Genomic DNA, 21,354 nt, shown 5'->3' on the forward strand with positions numbered 1-21,354 from the left:
TTGGCGGAGAGTTGTACAAAGACTCAGACAAATTGTGTTCCACTCTATTTCATATTTCATAGAGAACACTTACCATCAGATGAACTCTGGAACGGATGATGGCTCATTACTTTCGACAGGTTGTGCCAGAAAATGTGTACTGCCATTTATACCATTTATACCCAGATCGTAAATCTTTATTTCCCCAAAGCCAGACTTTGGATTCAGGGCCCACTGCTGGGTTTATTCTTTTGGGTTGGCAGTCAGAAGAATGACCCTGCGACATCTTTCCTTGTGGAATTTATTTTTTCTCCAGGAACCGTTTCACTCACCTGCTTGTGACTTGTTTTCATGCAACTAAAATAAAGCAGCTGCTGTAACCAGGGAAAGGACTTTCACAAGTGGATTTTCAGGTACCTCTGGGGTGAACATTGTTGCTTTAACGTCCTTTAAACTGTAGTTCATTGGTTCTTCTATTATATAGAGCTGTAAACTGTGCCTAAACCTAAAATAAACTCTCTGAAATAGCTAGGGCAGTGAAAAGACAATTTTGAAAAATCTCCTACTTTTTAAAGGAATGATTTAAAAACCACAAACAAAAAGCATAAAGGGAGAGGAAAGAACTTTGGTTTATTACTTATGAGGTACCAGGTCTTTTTATAAACATAGCAAGTGCCGCAGTCTTGGCTGGGCACAGAATCACGAGCCACCACACAGCTTTATAGATTCAAACAGCAAATCTTTATTCCCGAACTCACACCGGCCTCCACACACGTTCTCGGGCAATCCCAGTTCTCCTGCCACCCAATTCACCTACTCCACGAGGCTCTCTTTCCCAAAATCCTCTCTGAATCTCACGAGAACTCAATGAGAGCTCAGGCAGCAGGAACGCCCTAATTCCAGCAGCAATAATCCTCAACATCGAACTTCCCTAAAATCCAAGGTCTTAAACCGGGAACGCCTTAAACCCAAGGACTGGGATACTTCCTCAAACTGCAGGATACACCCTAATCCTGGATCCACCCTCGTCCTTGGGCAGGGTCACCTAACATGCAATGTCAACAGCGAAATCATTAACATGGGGTACGCTGGCAAGGAAATTTCCTACTTGGTAATGGCCCTCAGCATCTCCCCCCTTCTGATTAATTAAACAACAAGCAATGTGGCTTAAGGACCGTGCCTGGTAGGTTGTCCAATTCAACATATGGTTCTTACCCGTCATGGGAAAACTGACCTTTAGGCGTCAGCCTCCTGTCTTAGGTTGAATCCACTGCAATCAGATCAACCCATCACTGACTACCGGTCCAGCATTCAGCCATGCTTGTGGATAGGCCTATGCACCAGTGAGGTTCTTGCCTCACCTCTGTTGGCCCCCAAATATCCTTGGTGCCAGTGGGGGGGTGAGGTTCTTGCCTCACCTCTGTTGGCCCCCAAATTTTAGACCATCACTAGTAGAAGGGAGGAGGATACAGAAATGCCACGACACCAAGCCAATTGATGGCTCTTTTGGAAAAATTGCGTCACTGGTGACACCATCAGCAAAGATATGCCAGCATTACCACAATTAACATGGGGTGCGCTGGCAAGGAAATTGCATCACTGGTGACACCATCAGCAAAGATATGCCAGCAGTACCATAATTCGCTGCACCAGACGATATTTCACAATGCATGCAACTGATATATAGTCCAGGCAAGTTCTGCAGGCAGTTCAAATCGGAGGAGTCTATCAATATGTCCATTTCCTCCCAAAGTAAATCGAGTCCTTGATTGAGTATTACTTGTTGAGTTATATTCATTGATGCATCAGTTTATACAGTTTACTGTGATGGCTGTCATAGAAGCTGTAGTTTGGTTTTATCTTAGTCTTCACCGGCACTGGGATGGAGATGGGAATTCTGGCAATGATGCTAAAGAGACATTATCCTGGACAGAATTATTAAATATAATGAAAAGGAAAGGTGAAAGTAAACAAACAGATCTGTTAACCTCCTTAAAAAACAATCCTTAACAGCTGTTTACCTAATTTAAATTAGTAAGCAAACAGATCTGTTAACCACCTTTAAAAACAATCATTAACAGCTGTTTACCTAAATTAAATTAAACCATTTAAATCACGTGAATAAAAAAAAATTCGGATCCATTTTTTTATGAGCGCTCCTCATATATGAAATATGGACATACACACATACAGACATACAACACAAAACAGAAATGTGCACACATAACACAACACATAAGACAATAAAGGCCTTGTAGTTTTACCTAGGTGAAATCTCCATTGCAATGTTTAAAAACTCCAGTCAAAAAATAAAACACAGTCAAAAAATAAAACCGATCAGAAAAACATTAACCTAGGTTTGTATGAGCTCAAAAAATAAAATAGAACTTTACGATGTGGGAAAAATGCAATAATAAAATAGATATTGAAAAAAACACCTTGGTTAATCACTGTCGCAGATGTAAGAATAGCCAAGCTGGAACTCTGGATATCAGCTGTTATGGATTTGAGTCAAATCATCTTCTTTTTCTGTAGAAATTGCTTTAGTTAATCTCTCTGGAATCCAAATCGGCTGCTGTTCTCCCTGCGGAAAAACACAGACGGAACCCCGATTCCAGACAATAACTGGATCAGGACCTTTCCATTGTCCTGTTAGAACATCTTTCCAAAGTACCTTAGGCTTATGTACATTTTTCGGATACATATGTCTTTCCGCAGCACTAAGTCCTGATGAATCCAAATTTAGAAAGTTTAGAGTAAAAAGGGTTATTTTAAGTTTATCTTTGGGGATATATACCCCTTAAAGATCCTTTTAAATTTAAGTCTTTCAAAAGCATTCTGCCTTAGTTTTTTAGAATTACTTTAGTCCTTAAATTTTTTGATGTGGTTTTAAACCATAGTTGTCTTAGCCTCTTGCATTTTCTATCTGAAATACCTTTACTTGACATTTTCAACCATTTTCTATCTTATTTCTATCTTCTAGTTTTCTTCTAAGGTTTTTATATTTACCCTTAGTTGCTTTTTTCTCTCCTAGTTTTCTTTTGTTTCCTATTTTGTGGGTTTAAAATTCTTGTCTTTCTACATCTTTTTTATCTTCCTATACCTTTTTTATCTTTCTACATCTTCTCTCTTTTTTTACCTTTCTGTACTTCTGTTTTTAAAGTTTTTCACTTCAAATTTTTAATCTTCTTTATCTAAATATCTTTTATCTTATTATCTTCCCATTTTCATGGGGTTTTTTTTCCTCCATCATGAAGGCATCTTAACCACCTTCAATTTAACCTTTTAAAGCCTTTTGCAACTTATTTAGACATTTTACAACTTTGTACTTTACCACACAAAGATTATCCCATCTCCCTCTTTATAGTTTAATAAGTATATTTAAATAGTTTGATGAGTAAAGCAATCTTTTTCCCGCCATGAAGGTATCTCGACCACCTTCAATTTAACCTTTTAAAGCCTCCCAATTATCATCTATACTGTACTTTTAAATGTACTTTTTCACCATCTACAGCTTTACTCTTTTAAACGAGGCTTCAATTCTGTTTAAATCACTTTAATGTTAGTTTACATGGCTGCCCTTCAACCAAAGGCTTTTTTTTTTCCATTAAGAAGCTTTGTCTCAATCTGCCATGTACAAATATCTTTCTCTTCTTTCATCCTTTTTCAAGCTTTTAAATTAAGTCTAGTTTCCTCAAAATCTTTTTAAATGGCATTTTACAACTTTTTACTTTACCACACAGAGATTATCTCATCTAGAAACATTTCTTTTTCCTTTAACCTTTTATATTAAAATATATTTCCACATCTTGAATATCTTTATCTCTTTTCTTGCCATTAACCCTTTTTATAAATTCACATTCTGAAATAACTCTTATAAAATTTTTGAATTTAGACAAATTACTCCACTTTAAATAGATGAAATACTTTCATGTTTTTTAAGGTACTATACTATTGTAATTGAAACCCAACTGAAACTTCTTATACTCTTTGTATATAAATTACACATGATAGAATCTTAAGACTTAGTAACCTTGTTTCAGCAAAGACACAGACCAAAGCAATATTAAACTTTTTCTATTTACCAATTTATGAAAACACACATAATGTTTAAATATATTACCTTATGGAACTTAATAAGTAAAGAGTACTTGATTTCATATTTGTGGTTGATATTTTGACACTTTAGCTTTGGAAATTAATCAGATGTCTGTAAAACCCAAGACCTTAGACAAATGTAGTAAACAGAACTAGCCATCTCTTTCTTGTTGAAGAAAAATCCTTCTACAGGATACCATGATGGTCCCATTGATAACTTAATAACTCGTCTCTAAAAAGCCATGGGCTACATTTTTGTATTGTATCAACATATGCCCTAGCTGTTCTTGATCTTACTGGGGTGCCTCCATCCTCTAACAATTTCTCTTCCTCAGAGGCGAACAACTTCAAACCTCGAGTCAACCATTTTCCCCAGTTTGCCTGAGAAAGTTCTATGAACAGGCAACTTGAAATAAAAACAAAATAAATCAAAACAAGAACACATTGTTTTTTGAAATGGCCACCCATTTTTTTTGCTCTCCTTCAGGAGCGAGCAAATTCACTTACCCCCAAGCTTCAGACATCCTGCGTACGGACCACCAAATGCCGCAGTCTTGGCTGGGCACAGAATCACGAGCCACCACACAGCTTTATAGATTCAAACAGCAAATCTTTATTCCCGAACTCACACCGGCCTCCACACACGTTCTCGGGCAATCCCAGTTCTCCTGCCGCCCAATTCACCTACTCCACGAGGCTCTCTTTCCCAAAATCCTCTCTGAATCTCACGAGAACTCAATGAGAGCTCAGGCAGCAGGAACGCCCTAATTCCAGCAGCAATAATCCTCAACATCGAACTTCCCTAAAATCCAAGGTCTTAAACCGGGAACGCCTTAAACCCAAGGACTGGGATACTTCCTCAAACTGCAGGATACACCCTAATCCTGGATCCACCCTCGTCCTTGGGCAGGGTCACCTAACATGCAATGTCAACAGCGAAATCATTAACATGGGGTACGCTGGCAAGGAAATTTCCTACTTGGTAATGGCCCTCAGCAGCAAGGCTCATTTAAAACCTCCTGAAAACCCTGCCAAGTGGGGTTTCCATGCCAGGATGCCCCCAGATCTGGAGACCTCTGGAGTCCTGAGGTGATTTATAGATTGAAACTGATCTGGTTCCAGTCTTCCAAGGAGACTTTGTGGATGGGTGTCAGCTGGACATGGTGAAAACTGTGCCATGGATGTCCACATCCTTATGGACTTCTGATCAAGACGTCCCCAAGAACATGCATTTCTCCTCGTGCATTCATCTCCAGTCCACCACTGCAGCCCCTATCCTGGGTATAGCAGGACTTTGAGAAAATGATCAGGGAAGATTCAGGGTACATTAATTTTCCTCCAGAACCTGCACTCTATTCAGAAATATTGGTCCTGGGGGATACTTTCAATTTCCTCTTGAGAGATCCTGTCATCTTGTCACAGTCCAATAGACACTTGGTTCTTGGGATTCTCCTTTACATCCAAAGTCATCTGAAGATACTAAAACCATGGAGATTCTTTATGTCACTTAGCGGGGATATGAAGGCAAAATATTCAGATAGACTGTATTATATAGATTATATGAGGGGCATCTGTTTTAAAGATAAGAAAAGGCAAATATCAGGACAGCAATAGGAAGGAATATTAAGGAAATCTCTGCCCTAGAGTTCCTTCCCATACTGAAGGGATGGAGAATGAAAAACGTTCTCCCAATTCAGATAGTGATTCCTCCAGTTCAGACGTGACACTTCAATTCACATGCACTCAAAGGTTATACCAGTCCTATTTTAGAGAGAAGAAAATGGACCAAAAAGGTTTTTTAAATTGTTCTAAATTACAGAGTGGCTCATGGAGAAGCCAAGATTGGAAGCCAGTCTGACTGAAAGCCTCACACTCTGTGTTGTCATGTGACCATGGGGAACACAGCCATGCATATCTGAATTTCCTTATGATGTTGAGTTCAACTGATGCTATAATTGTCCTCGATTCTCTTGGTACCTAAGACTTTCACAGGTGACTGCTTAAGTGACAACTGTCATCAAGCTCAGTGAGGGAGTCCTAGTTTTTAAAACTCTCAAGGTCATGAGAAATCAGAAGAATAGGAACCAGTCACAGAAAAGAGGAAACTAAAAACCAAAATGATGGAGCACACTGTGGGACCCTGGATTAGTTCCTGGACCAGAAAAGGACAGAAAAAGCAAAAAAAAAAAAAAAAAAGCCTGGAGTTTGGTTAACAGTGATGCACCAAGATTGATTCTGTGGTTTGGAAAATGTCCCACAGTAATATAAATAGCATTAGAGGAAATGGAAATGGGTCATGGATACCCAGGAACTAGCTTTGCAACTTTGCTGTAAATCTAATGTTATTACAAAATAAAATGGTGACTTTCAAAAGGATCAATGAACTCCCCCACCCACAACCTGACCCCAACCCAAACCAAAAAACTTGAATGAATTCTCCTCTCAAAAAAAAACTTATTTACATGTACAGACACACCTAATTATACATTAAAAATCTCCAGATGGCTACATTACTGGGACCTTGGGTGAAGAGTGTATGTTATGAGAGATTTTCATTAGCCTCGCTTTGCTGTTGCATTAGGACATGTGTCCCGCAGTGGGGAGGTGCTGTCGGAGGGGCAGAAAGGGCAGAATAAGGCAGAGTGAAGCAACCTGGACCAAAGGGACCCTGACAGGAAAAGGATGGGGCTTGAGAAGACAGCAGCATGGTGGGACAAACCAACAGAGGACCACTGGGCTGTACATGGGTAAAATGGCTCCCAATCAGAACTGGCCCCACATCCATAACACACATACCAACTACACTTCCCCTGCAACCAGCAGACAAGCCCTGTATGTAGTTCAACTCTGAACTACTCCAAGCTGACTGAAACAGTTACAGTAGCTGGAGAGCAGCATGTGTCTGAGCCACTCACAGCAAGTGAGACTTAAGGTGCATAGCAGAAAGAGCCCAGATAAGATGGAAAAGGCCAGAAGCCAGTGGAGAAGGCAGGGGTGGAGGCTGGAGCAGAAACGAATCAGTTTCTGAGCAAGAGAATACCAGAGAGGCAGCTGGGGCAGTGAGAAAGAAAAAGAAGAGGAAGCACAGAATCAGTGACTTTTTTGCATGTCTTTTTTTTGAGTATAGTAAACTATATGTAACATAAAATTTATCTTCTTACCTGTTTTGAATGCATAGTCAATGACAATAAAGACAATCATATTGTTGTGCCTCAGGCCATTGAGCCCCATAAATTAGGGCTTCCCAAGCTGTCTGTTGTGATAGACCCACAGTTTCTATTTGCTATCCATTATAGACAGATGCTTCTGTGAAAGACAATAAAAATGAATTACTTAGCAAAACCAAATGACAAATGTAAACAAAAATAAACACACACGTTTAAATGTCACATTTGACAGCCTTAAATGGTTGTCCAATTGCAATGGACATTTCTTAACTCCTAGTCTCATCTTCTGTACTCCTCTCACCTTGGACTAGTAAGGAATGTTTTCGGAGTCCCACATGAGTGCCATGCTCTGAATTCTCTGTTCCCAGGTCCCAGTAACTTTGGTGTAGATCTCACTTTAAGCATATTGATTCATGTTCCTTCTTCTGCTGCCTTCCAGAACCAGGGAACTCTGATAGTAACAAGGTCATCTTTGGAGGTGGAGAGATGGCCTGAGGTTAAAAGTGAGGTGAGGAAGCCACAGCATTATCACAGAATGGCTTTTGAATCAACACCATGCACAGATGTGTCCCGTCGGCCCTGTGAGTCAGGCCCACCTTCTCCCCTGTGATAGTCAGCCTTCAAGATGGACCCCAGTTATTCAGACCTCCTGTGTTCACACCCTTGCTACAGCTGCACTCTGCTGACTGTGGCTGGCCCTGTGTGCCCATAGAGAAATGAGGGATTGGCAATGATGGCTTCTGAGGCTAGATCTCAAAGAGCCTGGCAGCTTCTACCTAAGTTTCTTGAGTCTCTGACCTGGTATGGTAGAAGTCCTGATACCTTGGAGCAGTCAATGCTGGAGACAGCACCAGGAAAGACCAGGAGCACTATGGAACCACAGCTAGACACACAGAGAGAGATACTGGAGACTCTGAACTCCTCTATCTTCCCTGCTCTACATCCCAGCCGAGCTCCCAAAAATTGTGGAGCACAAATGAGCCTTCCCTGCTGACCTCCATCCAAACTGTAGAGTCCTGATTATTATGGATTGTATCCTCCTGAAAATTCATATATCAAAGCCCTTAGCAGGGTGTCGTGGCATATGGCTGTAATCCTAGTGGCTCAGGAGGCTGAGGCAGGAGGATATCTTGTTCAAAGCCAGCTTTAGCAAAACCAAGGTGATAAGAAACTCAGTGAGACTCTGTCTCTAAATAAAACACAAAAAAGGACTGGGGATGTGGCTCAGTGGTTGAATGACCCTGAGTTCAATCCCGAGTACCAAAAAGAAAAAAGCTCTAACCCCCAATGGCCCATGTCCTCATCAGAAAAGGAGATTAAAGACACAGGAGAAGATGGCCATCTGCAAACTGAGAGGAAAGTCTGCAGGAGAAATCAACTCTGTTGACACCATGGTCTCAGACTTTCCACTTTTGGAACTGTGAGGGAAAATAAACTCTCTTATTTAAGCCACTCAGGCAATGGTAGCTCAGTACGGCAGCCCTTTCAAATTATACAATGACCATAAATGATTATTATTATTTTAAGATATCAAAGTTTGGGGCTAATTTGCTATAGAGCAATTTATAATCAGAACACCCTCACCTTCAAGAAATCTGTGTTTTTTTAATTACTGGCACGAGAGGGTTACACCTTCCCCATGGAAATGCATTTCCTATAGAAAAGTGATTGCAGCCTTGTGAAACCTACATTGTCCCTCGAGTCTGATTGCTGTTTTGCTGTATTCATTCCAACAGAGAACAAGGAGGGCTTTGCAGATACCTGCAGAGCAAACACACCCCAACTCAGAAGGAAGAGAAGCTGTGATGGAGAACTTCCTTCCACATTCCAGCCTTCCTGGCTGCTATAAAAATGAAGGTAATTGCCAACCTATAAAAATGCAATGACTGTTAGATCCCTCAGTGTGCTATCATCTATTAGTATAGTGACAATGGCAGAATTAGGTGGACAAATGTGCTTTCCAGTTTCCCAGCTGAAACATTGCTAAAGCTTAATTGGATTACACTTCAAACTCTGTGCCCCTCATAGGAGGTTGTGAGTTTGCATTACAAAACAAGGCAAATGACACTCAGGGTCTGAGGTGGCACATTGCCTATCCCTAAATTTACGAGAATGATCTTGTCAGGTTTTGAGCTTTTACACTCCAAAGTTTCAAGCCACTAGCAATTAAAAGGTGTTCCTGCTTACTGATCTGGAGATCATGCTGGCCTCTGAGATGTGTCCCTGTAGAGAAAATAAAGGCAACAGGAGTCAGCTAGGAATTTCACCAACTTCTTTCACTTCTGGGGGGGGCAGGGTTTCCAATAACATGATAAATGCATTTACCTCCTCCCAATTTGTGCCATGTAACAGTCAGCTAAAAATCTGCCAAAACTTTTAGCCGAATTCTAGAGGGCAAATGAACATCATCCATATTCTGATATATAGCTTCTGACACTAATTTGTCAGAAATTTCTAGAATGCTGTTCCCAACACAAGGAAATGTCCCAGTACCCCCTCCTCTCTGTTCCTGGGACTCTCCGCTCTCCCAGCAAAAGGACCAAGTTGTCATTTGGCTTTTTTTTTAAGAGAGAGTGAGACAGGAGAGAGAGAGAGAGAGAGAGAGAGAGAGAGAGAGAGAGAGAGAGAGAAAGAGAGAGAGAGAGAGAGAATTTTTAATATTTATTTTTTAGTTCTCTGCGGACACAACATCTCTGTTGGTATGTGGTGCTGAGGATCGAACCCGGGCCGCACGCATGCCAGGCGAGCGCGCTACCACTTGAGCCACATCCCCAGCCCTGTCATTTGGCTTTTGATTGTACAACCCCATGCAAAGGTTTCTGTCAGGGCCCCAAAATGTATGTGACCGCAGCTGTGGGGGTGAACCACTTGTCAAGGCCTAAGTGATAAATGTCAGATTGCACTGATAATTTGGGGATAATTTTCTGCCTCTTCCAAACTAGTCCAGATTCTCCATCAGAAGTTGACTCTGATTGACCAAGAATTCTCCAATTCAAATCTTTGCTAAATAGTTTGTGTCAAATCCAGTGCAATTGGATTTGGCAAAAATCCTTAAGAACACAGCCACTAGATGTGAGATAAAGCAACTTTAGTTAATGTGTCACAGGAGATTCTTGGCCTGGACTCCTTGGGAACGCTTATCACCTCACTTCCACCTGGGCCACCAGGCCCTGCCCTGGGCTCTCAGCTGGTCCTTCTCCAGTTGATTTCATCATGGAGACAGAAGCACCCAATGTCAAGGGGATAACCCCAACCCCTGCTTCTAGACCCCTGAATCCTTAAGATTAAATCATCCAGGTCTCCTTCCAAGGCCACCACCAGCCTCTTCCATTATGTACCCTGCTGAGTGGCCCGTGTTGCCTACAAGCACCATCTGGGTCACAAAGCGTGTCAAAGGATAGGTGTCTGCAGGGGAAAGGGAGGGAAGTCCCCGTGGCATAAATAGAGAGGGAGTCAGGTGCAGTTCTACTTCCAGGAGCTTACAGAGGATTAAGCCAATAGGAACAGGGAGGCCATTGAAGAACCTGTCGCCCTCTGCCTCCTTCTTCCCTACTCCATCACCACCAAGACAGAAGGAAATTTTGCCTTCCTGTTTCATATTTCTATTCTTTGTTTCCTTCCATTCGAGAAATTTTGTTTCTCATTTTAAAAACAAACTTTGTCCCTTTCAGGGGTCTCTCTACTAACTTCTTTGCCTTCAAGTCATTGAGCCTTGGTGGGAAAGGGATGGAGCCTACCTAGGTCCCTTTCTTTGGCACCTGATGGCCACATGTGAATAATGAGAAGTATTCTGTGGCTGCAGGGAGCCCTTAGCAGCCCTGAGGAAAGCTCAGGCTGAGCTGCAGAACCTTGTGATCCTTGAGTTATTTCCAAATCTCTCGTGTCCCTTTGAGGGGTAGTGGGGACTTCATTGCTTGTTCTTATCCCACAGAGATATTTCGGTACCAACCCAGATTACCACCCAGATGGGGATGAGATAAAAGGATTTGAATGCTGTCACATGGTTTATTCAAAAGCCAGATAGAAATAGAGCAAAATGAAACTGGGGCTAGGATTTGATAGAGAAAATAGTACTCCATTTGGGGCTGAGCCAGGGCCTCAGCGACACGGGCCTGATATATAAGATCTAATTTTCACTGCCACAAAGAATGTGCTGGTTCAAATTCCCTTTGCTCCTCACTTTTTGTTCCTAGTCAGAAGACACGGAAACTGGCAAGGATCCCTGGCAAGGCCACCTGATCACATGGAGAGAGGGACCTCTAGTGTTGAGCTACTTCTTCTGCCATCCACTACCACTCTTTTCTTACATGTTTATCATTTGCCTATGATCATTAGAACCATGTTTCTGTGAGAAAAACTCTATTTACATTGTAAAGTGAGCAGTATATTTTATTTCATTGAATTTTTTACTTCTGGGATAAGTTTGAATATTTTTGAGAATGGCAAAATATAGACCATAACATACGAAATTAAAGAAGACTTAAGGAAAATCTTATGCAGCAAAAAAATACTTATTAAACACCTATGAAATGTTTGGCCCTTGAATAGGTACTAAAATTAATTCCAGGAAGGCAAAGATAGGAAAAGGCAACTTAATACCAGTAGTAATTAGATCCCTGATGAGTAATGAGGAGATTTCATATCTATCTTTCATTTGTACATTCCCACAAACATTGATGGAGAAAAAAATCTCATATTACAGGCACTTGACTAGGCTCCAAACTACAGAGAAGAAGGATATAGACAGGTGAAAGGGAGGGGAAACCTCTGGGCAACAAGGGGCCCAGAAAGCACTGGTCCTGCTCAGCATTGCTGAAGTCATGTTTCCTATAGGGCATAGATGGGACAGAAGGTTAGTACATAAAGCTGCAGCAATTTCTGCTCTGTGGTGTTAATTATCATTTCTTGATTCATTCAGCTAATTTGCCAAGTACCTTCTGTTATTGGATCCTTGGTCCTGGCACAGAGGCCACAGCATTAATCATCTTTCCATGACTATAACAAATAACTGAGATAATCCACTTCTTTGGAGGTGGGTAGTGGGGTTGAACTCAGAGATGCTTTTCTACTGAGTTACACACCCAGCCTTATTCATTTTTCATTTTTCTTTTGAGACAAGGTCTCCCTAAGGAGACGAGGCTGGCCTTGAACAAATGACTCTCCGTTGTCAGCCTCTCAAGTCACTGGAATTACAGGAGTGTGCCTCCAGGCCTGGCTCTGAGATAATCAAATTATAAAGAGAAATGATTAATTTTAGCTCACAGTTTGGAGGTTTCAGTCCATGATTTGTTGGCCTCGTTTCTTTTGGGCCTGTATCAAGGCAGCACCTGATGGCAGGAGCATCTAGTAGAGCCAAAATATTCATCTCATGGCCAAGCAGGGAGAAAGGGAAAGGGGCTGGAGTACTACTGACCCCTTCAAGGGCACACCTTCAATAACCTGTAGACATTTCCCTAGACCCTATCTTTTAAGGTTTTACCACCTCCCAATGGCACCATGCTGGGGACCAAGCCCTTGCCACATGGTCCTTTAGGAGACACTTAAGGTTTAAATTACAGCAGCCACCGAGATGAGAAGGATGTGGTCTAAACCCCTCAGAAACCTCACTGTCTAGTCAGACACAGAGATATATAAACAGCCACCCAGGGGACCATAAAATATGTGCAACCAGAGAGCTATGCCCAGGATTTGACCACCGTGGAGGGGCTGAGCAGCTGTATCTGATCCAAGGACTCACAGAACAGGTTGCAGGGTTGAGCCTTCAAAAATGAATAGTAGTGCCTGAGTCGAGGCAGGAAGAGCAAGACTAGTGGTATATGGGGGTGGAAGGCCTCTATGAGCCCTACTGAAATCGACTCCATCTGACTGGAGTCTCTCCTGAAGCTGAGAACTATGAAATTAGGGAACCAAAACAGATGACTTCAGGAGCCCTAATGAGAAGATCTTATAATGGTTTGGAATGTCCCCCCAAAACTCACGTGTTGTGTCATGATCGCCAGTGCAGTAAGGTTCAGAAGTGGGGTGTTGGGGAAGTGATTGATCATGAGGGCTCTGATTAATCCATTGATAGCTGAATAGACCACCCTGGAGGTGTAGGCAGTGGGGCATGAATGGAGGAAGTAAGTCACTGGGAGTGTGACTTCACCTTGTTCTGAGCCTTTCCCCTTTCAACCTCAAAATCAATCTCTCTCTCTCTCTCTCTCTCTCTCTCTCTCTCTCTCTCTCTCTCTCGCTGCCATGAGATAAGCAGCTGTCCTCTACCACCTCTGGTGGAGGATTTCTGTCCTAAAGCAATGGAGCCAGCTGACCATGGACTGAAACCTCTGAAACTGGGAGCCAAAAGAAAGCCTTTCTTCTTTAAGTTGTTCATGGCAGGTATTTTGGTCACATCAATGAAGAGCTCAGTTACACAGATTTAGAGACCTTTTGTTAGGTAGAGGAGACAGGAAGTAATATGATGAGATGATCATTGTTCAAATGCTAACAAGTGACAGCATGCAAGATGCATTGAGGGGCAGGGCAGGCCACTGCACTGATTACAGTCACAGGCTCTAGAAGGAATTAACTAAATTTTGTGAGAATCCTAACAACCAGAGTAGATATGGAATCAATTTGATATTTGTCTGCACCTTTACTGTTGGCCAAGGAGCCAGGGGAGGATGCAAATGTTATCTTTGATGCCAACATATTAAATGAAGCTCATCCATACGCTTACCTTTATTCACACTGGAAAATAACATTACAGCAGAGAAGGATTGCTGTGATTAACAAAACATGTCAGCTGAGCACAGAGCCCATGAAACACAGCCATTGGGAACTGTTGCATTGCCTTATTACCTATGAATGATTGTCCAGTTGGTAGATCAGAGCTCTGTGCTCACAAACAAAGGGTTATACAAAGAGGGATACCCCAGGCATGGAGAAGACTGGTGGCAGGATTAGACTTCTAGTATGGGGATATCTCCAGGTTTTGTAATTCAATATCATAGAGGGCTGATTTGTTAACCAGAATTTCGATTTATCACCATGCAATGGATTCTTTAATAAAAAACTACTAAGATTTATAAGGAAGTTGCTTTGTGAACCTGGCACTACAAGAAGTGATGTGGAACGTAGCTAAGCTTACCCAGCTTGACTAGTCCCCATTCTGTGCTCTCACAGAGGAGAAGTGTAAGTGAACCAGGTCTGCACACCCACAGAGTGTCACCAGACACTGCTCTAGGGGCTGTGGTGAGAGAAATTAGTGATCCAAGGCCCTGCCCTTTTGGAGTTTATCCCTTTTGAGGGAAAAGACTAACAAATACAAAAGCTAACAAATACCTAGTACAATATCAGGGAGTGGTAATCACTGAGAAATGCAGACAAAACCAGGAAGGAGGGAGAGAGAAATGAGTGGGCAGACAGTGCTCAGGAATGATCCCTCTGAGAAAGGAACATCTTCGCAGAGATCTGAGGGAAGAGCAGGTGTGAGCTGTGTGATCATTGTGTTCTTCCAGCCCTGCAACAGTGGAGTAGAGATGCACCCAGGAGGGAAAATGAAAGAGGGGTTTGTGTGTTCTGGAGGATACCTGATGAGATATTATCATATACGATTATGATGGATGTCATCATCAGAGAAGGGGGTAGAAATACTACCATTCAAGTTTTAGTTCCAGTTTGGCCTCAGAATCATCTTCTATTATTGTTATTCAGCATAGTAGATCACACTCTGTACCAGAGTGTGACCAGAGTCATGCAAAGGTCCTGGGAAAGGAAGTTTGGTATGCTTAAAGGACGGGCATCATTTCTTAGCAAATGCATCATAACACACTTGATATACCAAAAGAAGTTTTTCCATACTCAAAGTGATCAGAATGAACTTATTATGATAAGGCTACTATTTTGGAATTTTCCTGCTAGAATCACCTTCAGATTGCCACATACATGCCCTTCCTCTCAATCTTCCACCCAAATTACTCAAGAATATAAGAGTAAGCAAAGAAAATGGTGCTAGGAAATAGCAAAATTCTGAAACTTTGAGAAATTTCTGGTTGGTCTGAAATAAATGGGATTAGTGATGGAAATTTTGATTAGGACTGATTGGCTGATGATTCATCATGAGCAAGAGAGCCTCCTTGAGAAGGAGAAGAGTTGGAAGCAAGAATGAGTCAAAGATGCAATTAGCAAGGGGCACTCAGAAAACTTCCATAAATGCCCCGGAGCTTGATCCACCTCTCAGCTCCATGCAGGGTGCATGCTGGCCAGCAAATGGGACATTTACCTTCACAGTCCCTCATGTGGTCCAGAGGGCCTAGAGGGTGTAGGTACTCCAGGTGCCCTGCATGTGCCACATCAAATAGAAAGGAGAACAGTAACTGATACTAGTCACATCCTATCTCTAGCCACATCCAGAAGGTCACAGAAGCAGAAAGGTGAGTGGAATGTGAACGAAGCAAATTTTGTCACTTCCTGAGCAGCTGGTTGCCCATGGGGCTGCCCTCGTGAGGAGGGCTCAGGTCACCGAAAGACCCTGTCTGTAGGCTCCCTCCTCACTCAAGGAGACCTGCCTGCCAGCCTGTCCCCAGACCACAGAGCCCAAAGGGGAGCTCCCTTCTTCCCTCTTCTGCTTCTTCTCCTTACCCAGAGCCAGCCTGTCCCTTCATAGGGAAATCCACGTTTGCCCTGGTACTTTCCATGTTTCCAGTACCTTTATATTTTCTATGTAGATTTTCTCAGTGTTTTCCATTCCCTTTCCAAACATATATGGGGTTCATTAAATTTTCTTTTTTTATACTCTTTTTGGAATTATATATCCTACTCCTATTCTACCAGAATTTTACTTAAAATTTTAATGAAGTTTAATTAAACACCAGATTTTTTGCAACATCAATAATTGAAGAGCACTTATAACCTCCCTCTTCCCAAAGTCAAGCAGGATGAGATACTTTTATACCCCCTCCTGTTAATGGTCCCTGTGCTCTGAAAGCTTTGTTAAATTAATGGTAATTTTAGTTTCAAGATTATAATTATTATTGTGGGGCTTTTTTCCAGTCTATAGTTTTTACTTTCTTAATAGGCTTTACATGTTATAGCAGTGTAGGTTCATAGCAAATGAAGCAGAAAGTACCTAGATTTCCTCTCCACCCCAGGTCCCCACATGCACAGCCTTCCCTGCCAACATCTCCCACCAAAGCAATACATTTATTATAATCCAGAGACCTGTACTACATATTACTATCACTCAAAGTTTACCCTAGGGTTCACTCTTAGTGTAGTATATTCTGTGTGTCTTGACTTATGCCATTAGAGTATTTTTTAGAATAGCTCCACCACCCTAAAATCCTCTATTTCCACATACTCATCCCTCCCCCTCTCTAAATCCTGACAGCCGCTGGTATTTTGCTGTCTCCATGACTTTGTCTTTCGCAAAATGTCATATGGTTAGAATCATGCAATATGTAGCCTTTCTAGACTGGATTCTTTTACTTAGCAACATGAATTTAAGTTTCCTCCATGTCTTTGTTGTTCTAATTAGTCATACATGATAGTAGAATGCACTTTAACACATCATACATAAATGGAGTATAATCTCTCATTCTTCTGGTTGCACATGATGTAGGATCACACCAGTTGTGTAGTCCTATACATACATAGGGTGAAAATGTCCACTTCATTCTATTATCCTACCTACCCCCATGCCCCCCTCTCTTTCCTCCCCTCTACCTAATCCAAAGTAACTCTATTCCTCCATGTCTTCTTATGACCTAATATGTCATTTCTTTTTTTTATTTGTTCTAATTAGTGATGCATGACAGTAGAATGCAATTTGACACATCATACATAAAGGGAGTATAACTTTTAATTCTTCTGGTTTTACACAATGCAGAATCACACTAGTCATATAACCATATATGTACACAGGGTAATCATGTCTGATTCGTTCTTCTATTCTTCCTGCTCCCACACCCCCCAATTCACTCCCCTGCTATTTCTTTTTATTCCATCATCAGGATGTGCCACAGTTTATTTATATAGTGTATGTCTTTCACTCACCTACTGAATGACATCTGAAGTTGCTTTCAAGTTGTAGCAATTATAAATAAAACTTCTATAAACATCCATGTGCAGGTTTTTGTGTGATCTTAAGTTTTAATTCATTTGAGTAAATGCCAAAGAGTACTGTATTGTGTTAATTGGCTTTCTGATGCTGTTACAAATAACTGAGAAAAATGACTTTAAAGGAGGGAAGGTTTATGGTCTCAATCCATGATCACTTGGCTCTGGTGTCTCTGGGCCTGTGGTAAGGCTAAACAACATGGTGTGGAGCACATGGTAAAGTAAAGCTGCTTACCTCTCAGCATCCAGGAAGCTGAGGGGGGCAGGCAAAAGGGATTGGTAAAAGGACCAGAGTCCCAATACCCTTCATGAGAATGCTCCCAGTGACCTGCTTCCTTCAAGTAGCCGCCTCCCCAAAGCTTCCACTGCCTGCCAATAGCACCACCAGTGGGGACTGTCTTTAGCACATGGCCTTTGGGAGATATTTTAGATCTAAACCATAATAAGCATGAATGCTGAGTCACATGGTAAGAGTTTGCTTAGTTTTGTGGAAAACCAGCAAGCTGTACTTCAAAGTGACTGAACCATTTTATATTCCCTCCAGCAGCAAACCGAAGTTCCCATTGCTTCTCACCCGTACCAACATTTTATGTCATCAATGTTTTGATTTGGATGATTCTAATAGGTGTGTAGTGGTATGTCATTGTTGCTTTAATTTGTAATTCCTTAATGTATTATGATGCTTATTTTTTAAAATCCTTCAAACATGTATTAAACATCACAAATTTCATTAAACTTAACTTTCAGTGTTGGTAGTTTCATGGCTTACTACAAAACACGGTATTTCTTTCCCTTTTTAAGTTTATTCATTTATTACTCCAATATTGACTGAGTGCTAAGATGTGCCCATGTGGAGATCTACAATAACAAGCGTTGTCACCTCTGTCTTCATGGAATTTACATCTACATGAAAGCTCTAAATTGTTTGGTTTGGTTGGAGTACACCCTTAAGTAATTTTTTAAAAGTCACTCTTCCTGGAACAATTCCCCTGGAAGGAAGTTTGACTTCTTCCAGGTATTTGCTCATATGTCACCTGCTGGACCACACCATTGAATATTGCACCCTGCTCCCTACAGCCCCCGCCCCCTGTTTTGTTTCCTCCACAATTCTTCCAACATTTAATATGCCATATTTCATGCCAGAAGTGTGTTTTAGGGCACACTGTTGCAAAGAGAAATGCTGCCAATCTGAGTCATGGCCTTAATGTTGGGTCACCCCTTAAATGTTTCTTTTACTAACAGGGGAGATTTCCAGAGACTTTTCCTGCTTTCTGTGGAAATCCTTGGTATGTGATAAGCAATAATTATGCAAACTTTGCTCAGTCATAAGACATGACACAGATTCATCCACTTGGGGGTGTCTTCCTTTATGATGGTGACTAAACATTGCTGGTTATTTACAGGAAAATATGAAATTGTGGTCAATAATGTCCCAGTAATGAATAACTACTTCATTTCCATGCCTTGCTGTGTCCACAATAACTTATTTTTTAATGCTGGATAACTAGGGAATCTTTTTGAAGAAATTTTAAATAGCATATCAAATCCTATAATGTATAACCAACAGTAAATATAACTGGATTGAAGTGAACAACTTTTATCACATCTGCTGAGTCAAAACAATAACTACCTAAAGACAGCAGGAATTGTAAGATGCCCCTGATTAGAGAAAGCACCACTCTCTGCAGCACTTCACTCAAACTTGGAAAGTAATCCCATGGTCATGCTCCCTCTTTTTTGCTTCCTGACACTTTCTCTGGCTGTAAGCCTGTTTTCTAGGAAAAGGGGAAGAGCTGATGGGCACATGTCATCTGAAAGATGACTGATGATTTTCTAGGCTGCTAGGGGTTTTTATCAAATGCTTGTAGACTCAAGCATGAATGTCCCAGAAGTTTTAGAAAAAACATACTTTATAAATCAAAACAAGAGCAGAATAGAGGAAGGAAGGAAGCAAGCTCACTTCTTATACAGAAGAACTTCACTCGCTAATGTACTTGGATCTTGCTCTGATGGGTATTGTGGGGCAACAAAGATGTCACTTCTAGGCACTAGGACATTTCAGAAGCCAAGGAAGTTCCCAGGCAACCCAGGAAGAGCTACGACTTCAGCAGGAAAGGACCCTGGCACTTAAACTCATGTACCTCTGAGCAGGTATCTGTGTCTGATGGCTCCCCATAGTAGGCTGGAACGTGGGCAGAAAGCTCCAGAATAATTTACCTTACAAACCATTTCTCACTAGCTGCATGGCATCTTAAGTTCCAATTTCTGTGGTTTAATTTTATGGATGTTAGTACTTGAGAAATGCTGTCTGTCTCTATGGAGAGATGCTGGTTCTCCTTTATGCTCCTGCCATAGGAATTTATTCTTACAACCCTCAGGCAGGTGTTTCTCTTACCCCTGCAGATCCAGTGCAGGCTTTTGGAGCCTAATGTTACAGGATCTCTATTTTAGTTACCTTGATGGCCCATCCAAACTCATCCATTTATGTACATTTCCTTTAAATAAAATCCTGTGGGGGAAAAATATCTGATGTGCTCTTTTACCTTAATTAGCACAACTCAACTTTTCATTTCAGGTATCAAAGGATCTTCACACTTTTGGATCTTAATATCACACATCCAACCAAAGTTCATTAATCACTTCAGTGCTTTGTACAATGGTTAGTCTTTTCCATTCAAAATTCACAGAACAGCAAGCTAAAGAAAATTATCTTTCAGGGATCCTGAATGTGTGCTTGGGGCATACCAGTAATCAAAGCCCAGACACCCAGCCTAACATTCATCTCATTTAACATTAAGTAGTGAGCCCCTGCCAGGAGCTGCTGCTGAACACTGTGCCAGGTCCTAGGGTTGTAAAATTCAGGAGACATGAGCTGTTTCTGGGGGAAATTAAATGATAGACTCTGTTATTGGAATGAATTTAATTTTTATTTAACATTTATTATCTGTCTCATCTGATACTCTTTTCCAAGAAACCCATTCTATCTGTTAAAAGAATGGTACAATGTCTAATGGAGAGCGTGATGGAACATCAACTTTTGATTGAAGGAGATCTAGGGTTTCCCTAGATGGGTTTTCCTCTTATGCAATGGTCAGTGAAGGCGTTGCTTCCACAGTTCTAGCAGGTGTATCCCAAAGTCCTTCCTCAAAGAGCAAAGAAGCTTTCAACTGCCAGACTGTACCTTCCAGTGCTTCATTTCACTCAAAATCAGAAAAAATATTTTAAACATGTTAATCAGACATTAGAGTTTAGGGCTGGGCATGGTGGTAAATGCCTGTGATCCCAGTGGTTCTGAAGGCTGAGGCAGGAGTAACACAAGTTCATAGTCAACCTCAGTAATTTAAGGAGGTCTTAAGCAAATTAGTGACACCCTGTCTCAAAATAAAAAAATAAAAAATAGGTGGGTATGTGGCTCAGTGGTAAAGCACCCCTGGTTTCAATCCCCAGTACGAGAGAGAGAGAGAGAGAGAGAGAGAGAGAGAGAGAGAGAGGATTGCTTAGAGCCAAAAGAAATTGTGATGGCCTAAAGCTCTCCTCTCTCTTTTCTCCACTTGTGTAGCTTTTACAAGAATCTGATTTCTAAGGCAACTGCAAATGAAGTTTTCCTTAAGGAGTTGGTTATATGCGCCTGCGCGGGGCCGCGCTAGAGGCGGCAGCGGCGCTAGGGACCGGAGCGCGCGCAGGAGCTAGAGAGCAGTGGTCTCCGCGCCGGCCCGGTCTGCAGCTTCGGGTGCTCTGGCGGCTGCAGCTCCGGAACGGGTGGTTGGGGAGGGGGGCGCAGGAGCTAGAGAGCAGTGGTCTCCGCGCCGGCCCGGTCCGCAGCTTCGGGTGCTCCGGCGGCTGCAGCTCCAGAACGGGTGGTTGGGGAGGGGGGTGGGGGGACGCCAGGCAGGTGGGGTGCGAAAGCGATGAATCCTCGGCTTTTCCTCCCTCTTCTCCGGGACCCGCTCTCTGCCTCCCGCTCCAACGCCCAATGATCTGAACCGCGAGGGCGCCGAGAGCCGGGGGCCCGGAC

This window comes from Spermophilus citellus, assembly GCF_964194105.1.
Source record: "Spermophilus citellus genome assembly, chromosome: 14".
NCBI classification, from domain to species: Eukaryota; Metazoa; Chordata; class Mammalia; order Rodentia; family Sciuridae; genus Spermophilus; species Spermophilus citellus.